Here is a 7,361-nt window from a genome sequence, read left to right as displayed (position 1 = left end):
TCCTATACCAGCACTTGACCCTAGAGTAGATGTTTGATCATCACACACATATACATATATATATATATATATATATATATATATAATGTATATACATTTATATTTATGTTCTGTTTGGTTTAGGCCTAGCGTCGAGGTCTCAATAAACAATAAAAAGTACAATGGGCAAAATGTTTCTGCAAGAAGGGTCAGACGCCACATTTTTACAAATCATCGTTATCAGTAAAAATCTGAAATTAGACCCCTTAGCTTGCTGAACTTACTAGGTAAAAATCTGAAATTGGGCTCATTTGCTTGCTGAATGAACTTACTAGGTAAAAATCTAAAATTGGGCCCCTTTGCTTTCTGAACTTACTAGGTAAAAGTACGAAAATGAGCAAACATTTACAATATAAAGTTATATGGTAACAAATAAAAAAAAATCTTTGGAGAAATAATTCAAATTTATCTCTTTAAAAAAAGAGATTAACGGTCGGTTCAAGTTTTAAAGTTGAATCTGATTCAGAATAATATTATTGAGGGTGCAGGTATTTTCATTGAGATGTGTAATGTATCTTTAAACAATATAGACAGAAAAAAACTAATTCTAAAATTAATTTACATTTGGCAGTGCATTAACGTATAAATGTTATTGTCATGAATGAGGGTGTAAGTATAGCTTGTTCAAATTGTTTAATTACATTTAGACACATTGCAACTGTTACATGATTGCAATTTGCAATGTCATTGCATGAGTTGTATTAAACTTCAGATTTCTTAGTTTAAGAAGGATTGATTAGTTTACAAGATTTATGTTTACTTTTGTACTCACGCTTCTGCTTTAATCTACAACGGAAGATGGTTTGTTGGATGGATTACACTGAAAGCACGTTTTAAACGAGAAAACCACCTTCGGTTAACATTTTGCTTGAATATGATTGTGATGCAAAAATCTCTGTTTGTAAAAAGGTTTCCCAAACTGTGGAATTGGAAGACAGATGTCAGACTGGAAGCGTAATTTTAAACGACCGTCCATGCAAATATCGCAATTTCTGATTCACAACGGTACCCTTTAAAAACTTCGTTTGATCAAGTATGAATGAGAATACAATTTTTGATAATTTTAAAAACTTCTTTTTTCTAAATTATTGTTTCTTCACAAGAGTGACTTGCGCATTTCTACTGTAGGAAAACACAAAGGATTAATCAGAAGTAAACGCTGTAAAACCTAGTAAAACGACAATATCTTTTACATGTGTTCTCAGATAAAGGTTTTAAGGGTACCGTTGTGAATCGGACATTGTATGGAATGTCACTTGAAATTACGCGAACAGCGTAATGCGTTAATAAATAAAATACACCTTGCCAAACAGTCGTCTTCCTATTCCATAGTTTTTTGGGTCTCACTGTCTGTACAATGTCTACCTATATTTCCAACCCGGATTTACCTCTGGTCCCCTCTGGTCCCCTCTGGTCCCCTCTGGTCAAATCAATATGAATAATCTTCCATCATTAGTTGAAAGAAAAAACCATTTCTCAATCTGTGCTAGTATATGTAACCTGAATAAATGTTCCTGTGCTAGTATGTGTACCGGGTACCCTGAATAAATGTTCCTGTGTTAGTACATGTACCCTGAGTACATGTTTCTGTGCTAGTATGTGTACCCTGAGAACATGTTTCTGTGGTAGATGTACCCATAATACATGTTTCTGTGCTAGTATGTGTACCCTGAGTACATGTTTCTTTGCTAGTATGTGTACCCTGAATAAATGTGCCTGTGCTAGTATCTGTACCCATAGTACATGTTTCTGTGCTAGTATGTGTACCCTGAGTACATGTTTCCGTGCTAGTATATGTACCCTGAGTACATGTTTCTGTGCTAGTATATGTACCCTGAGTACATATTTCTGTGCTGTTATCTGTACCCTGAGTACATATTTCTGTGCTAGTATATGTACCCTGAGTACATGTTTCTGTGCAATTATATGTACCCTGAGTACATATTTCTGTGCTAGTATCTGTACCCTGAATAAATGTTCCTGTGCTAGTATATGTACCCTGAGAACATGTTTCTGTGCTAGTATGTGTACCCTGAGTACATGTTTCTGTGCTAGTATCTGTACCCTGAGTACATATTTCTGTGCTAGTATCTGTACCCTGAGTATATATTTCTGTGCTAGTATCTGTACCCTGAATAAATGTTCCTGTGCTAGTATGTGTACCCTGAGTACATGTTTCTGTGCTAGTATATGTACCCTGAGCTACAAGGAACCAGGTGTGGTGCCCAAGGTCATTTACAGGAAGAATCTTCATTTTCTGTCGGTTAATATATCCATATCTGCCTGTCTATCTACCTATCTTCCAAACTATCTACGTATATGCCTACATATCTATCTGCCTAACTTTATAAATATCTAACTATCACTACCTTCTATACCTACCAACCTCCCTACCCATTTATCTATCTACAAACTATCTACCTGTTCATCTATCTATTTCCTACTGTTATGATCAAAAGTAGCTTTCCTTCATTCGCATTTTCTTCAAAATGTAAAATAAACTATAAATATATTTTCTACTACTTTACTATGTACTATATGCTTTAAAAATACACTTTAAGATCTGTTAAATGCAAGAAGCATAGAAATCTTAATGTTTACAATCTATAAACTTCAGTTTGAATTTAATGAATAGAGCTTGGATCTTATGCAAGAAGTTTTTAGATTAAAAATATAAAAAAGAAAATATTTTCTTAAGTTTTAAATTCATTTACAAAGGGTCTAGACACTAGACACAGTAATTTTGGAAGGATGACAATCAGAGAGATAGGTGAGTAGGAGGATGGCGGGGGTAGAGGAATAAATAGATAGATTAGGATAGAAGGATAGATAGAGAGGTTAGGATAGAAGGATAGATAGATAGATTAGGATAGAAGGATAGATAGATAGATTAGGATAGAAGGATAGACAGATAAATTAGGATAGAAGGATAGCTAGATAGATTAGAATAGAAGGATGGAAAGAAAGATTAGGATAGAAGGATAGCTAGATAGATTAGAATAGAAGGATAGATAGATAGATTAGGATAGAAGGATAGGTAAATAGATTAGAATAGAAGGATAGAAAGATAGATTAGGATAGTAGGATGGATAGATAGATTAGGATAGAAGGATAGACAGATAAATTACAATAGAAGGATAGATAAATAGATTAGGATAGAAGGATAGCTAGATATATTAGGATAGAAGGATAGATAGATAGATTAGGATAGAAGGATAGCTAGATAGATTAGGATAGAAGGATAGCTAGATAGATTAGGATAGAAGGATAGCTAGATAGATTAGGATTAGAAGGAAAGCTAGATAGATTAGGATAAAGGATAGATAGATATATTAGGATAAAAGGATAGCTAGATATATTAGGATTGAAGGATAGAAAGATATATTAGGATAGAAGGATACCTAGATAGATTAGGATAGAAGGATAGCTAGATAGATTAGGATAGAAGGATAGAAAGATAGATTAGGATAGAAGGATACCTAGATAGATTAGGATAGAAGGATAGCTAGATAGATTAGGATAGAAGGATTGATAGATAGATTAGGAAAGAATGATAGACAGATAGATTAGGATAGAAGGATAGCTAGATAGATTAGGATAGAAGGATAGCTAGATATATTAGGATAGAAGGATAGATATATATAGATTAGGAAAGAATGATAGACAGATAGATTAGGATAGAAGGATAGCTAGATAGATTAGGATAGAAGGATAGCTAGATAGATTAGGATAGTAGGATGGATAGATAGATTAGGATAGAAGGATAGACAGATAGATTAGGATAGAAGGATAGATATATAGATCAGGATAGAAGAATAGATAGATAGATTAGGATAGATGGATAGACAGATAGATTAGGATAGTAGGATGGATAGATAGATTAGGATAGAAGGATAGATAGATATAGATAAGCAAGGTCATGTGTGTAGCCTGACACATACTTGGTTTCCCGTCAACAACGAGATAGATGGCGCACAGAGAAAAAGACTTGAGCAGGAAACTTTAAAACAAAAAGGAGTTCAGCGAAACTTGGAAATGTTGTGTGGGGGGGNGTTGTAATCTAAAAATATTTTTAATTATGACTAATCTAGTCTTGGAATTTTGAGTTGATCTAAGAAAAATCGATAATTTTACTTTTTGTAAATATCAGTTTTTTAATGAGTAGAAAAGAGTGGGGGAAACCCCCCCCCCTAATTTTACCGTTGAGTTTAGAGATTCACTGCTTAACTCGTATTTTAAAATAAATGACATTTTGATCTAAACTATAAATTATTAATTCTAAAATTAATCAGCTTGTCTACTGATATCTTACTTGAGATTAATGATCGCTATTGATCAATGAGCTTATAAAAACTATTCAAAAGTTTCCAACTCTGGTCGTAGCTCGGAGAGGGCATCCTTAACCTTAATCCTGAACCCAATTTCTAGCTCAAACATATTGATCACATTAAGGAAAGTAATGAATTAAATCTTATTTATTATTAAATTTATTTTTATAAATATATAATAAAAAATTTATAAATATAAGGAAATATTGAAAATAAAAAAACTAATTAAATGACAAACATCAATTATGTGTCAACATTTTTATTCAAATTAAGCATTATATTTATCTGTAATACTTCATCTACTTTGGTCTAAATATATTTTATTATTATATATTAATACTATTAGGACTATTATTATCATTATCATAAGTTTATTAATCAAATAATTTTAATAAACCGCTAAAATGCTTAACTGACATCTTGTAAGAAATATAATATATTAAACAAAAAACAAACAACGGTATTATTTATACACTATACACGGCGATAACCATAAAACTCTGGAATAGAAAGACGACTTTTAGAGACAAGTTATGACTTTAAACATTAACAAAGCAATTGAGAAGTGTAAACAGACCCATTTCACTTAAAAAGTTAAGTAATAAGTTACTAGTAAAACTATTTTCTTTTTAACAACATCAAAAACACTTAATGATTGCCTTAATGTCGTCATCCTATTCCACAGCTTTCTGTTTTTACCGGTTCATACTATATATAAGAATAGATATATAATTATGTATGTATGCTATATAAAGGCGTGGCTTTAAGTTTAGAAGGGTGTGACCCCACATGTACTCGCCTTGAACCCTGGGATGAACCATTGGTGTATAATTTTATGCAAATTGACCAAATAAGACGAAAACTTACACGGGGTATTAATTTAATATGATAATTGCACCCTCTCTACCCCCATACACAATGCAAAAGTGCTAGATTATTGTTTTCTATAAGTAAATATGATAATTGCACCCTCTCTACCCCCATACACAATGCGAAAGTGCTAGATTATTGTTTACTATAAGTAAATATGATAATTGCACCCTCTCTACTCCATACACAATGCAAAAGTGCTATATTAGTATTCTATTAGTAAATATGATAATTGCACCCTCTCTATACCCCATACACAATGCGAAAGTGCTAGATTATTGTTTTCTATAAGTTAATATGATAATTGCACCCTCTCTACCCCCATACACAATGCAAAAGTGCTAGATTATTGTTTACTATAAGTAAATATGATAATTGCACCCTCTCTACCCCATACACAATGCAAAAGTGCTAGATTATTGTTTACTATAAGTAAATATGATAATTGCACCAAGGCCCGTAGCCAGGATTCACCCAGGGGAAGTACAAAGAGAGATGTTGTAGTCTGGGCCCAGGATCAATGAGTAAAACAAGTGGCCAATAAGCATTAAGTAGGGCATGCATGTCAGATTAACAACGATACCCTTGAAATCTTGATCTAATAAATAATGCGAAGATAACGTCTTTTATCGAGCTTATAAAGTGTTAGATTCTGTTAATTTTACCATCGTTTCTAGAGCAGCAAATGCGCAATGTTTGGAGAAACCAAAAATAAAAAAATAATTTTATCTAAATAAGTAAAGCCAAAAAAATAGATTTACACAATCTATATAAAAATAAAAGTTTTTGTCGCAAAATAAAAAATTATTACACGACATTTCAATTTTTGTCTAGAAAGTTTTCAGAAATGTTCCTTATAGACTGGTTTTCCGTAAAGTCTGTAGGACTTACGTTTTTTATCCGTATTTTTGAACACTACATTTAGTGAGTAAGTTCATGTAATGATCTTGACACTACATAGTGAGTGAGTTCATGTAATGATCTTGACACTACATAGTGAGTGAGCTTATGTTATGATTTTGACACTACTAAGTGAGTGAGTTCATGTAATGATCTTGACACTACATTGTGAGTGAGTTAATGTAATGATCTTGACGTATACATAGTGAGTGAGTTAATGTAATGATCTTGACACTACATTGTGAGTGAGTTAATGTAATGATCTTGACACTACATTGTGAGTGAGTTAATGTAATGATCTCGACACTGCATAGTGAGTGAGTTAATTTAATATATTAATGTAACCTAGTCTTGTAAAGTTACGGTGTCCTTTGACAAAGACAGTTTAGTATACGTCATGAAGAAGCGTGGGAACCTAAATAATATTATTAACAGTTATCGGCAATAAATATATATTGTATCACTTTATTTTATTTAAATTGGGATTCTAAAATGTTGACAATTTTAGTTTTTTGTACAGGCTATTTCAAATTCATAAAATTTTCAAAGAAAAAATTTAGACATTTAATCGTAATAAGTTTAATTTTGTATTTTCCTAATAACATTATTATAAAATATTTTGAATATATGATTTTGAATATTTCTTTTTAATCTCGATTTATAAATTTTCGTATTCTTCATCCGTAAGAAACTTTAGATACTTTCATATTTTTCAAAGGAATTGAGTCCTTGCCACAAATTCTGATTTTATAATCCTTAATCTTTTGAACCCTATGTCGTAAACCTTTAATATTTCAAACTTATATTATTATTTGATCTAACAGAAGTCAAAGTTTGAAATGTCAAATGTCTACAAGATTGGACTGCAAAGATATAGGAATTATAAAATCAGAGTTTGTGACAAAGACTCTAAGATTTGCAGTTATAAATTTCTCAGCGGCATTCAAAAATGTTTTAAAGAGACTGTCCATGAAAGTTCAAGTAAAAACGGGGGATTCAAAATTCACTAGAGTGCCCTTAATTAAAACCTTAATCTTATCAATATTGTGGAAGCTAACGCCGGTGTTCTACCTTTAATAGTGTTTATTTCAGGTAATTTTAGACACAATTTGCATTAAAAACTACACACAGAGAAAAGGTAAAATTTATGCGACATCATTGGTCAGACTTTGTGACCTTGTAGCTCCTCTAGTATGAGAAAACAAATTTGATTAGTACATATTA

Source organism: Eurytemora carolleeae, unplaced genomic scaffold, assembly GCF_000591075.1.
Source record: "Eurytemora carolleeae unplaced genomic scaffold, Eaff_2.0 scaffold121, whole genome shotgun sequence".
NCBI lineage: Eukaryota > Metazoa > Arthropoda > Copepoda > Calanoida > Temoridae > Eurytemora > Eurytemora carolleeae.
This window is presented reverse-complemented; position numbering follows the sequence as displayed.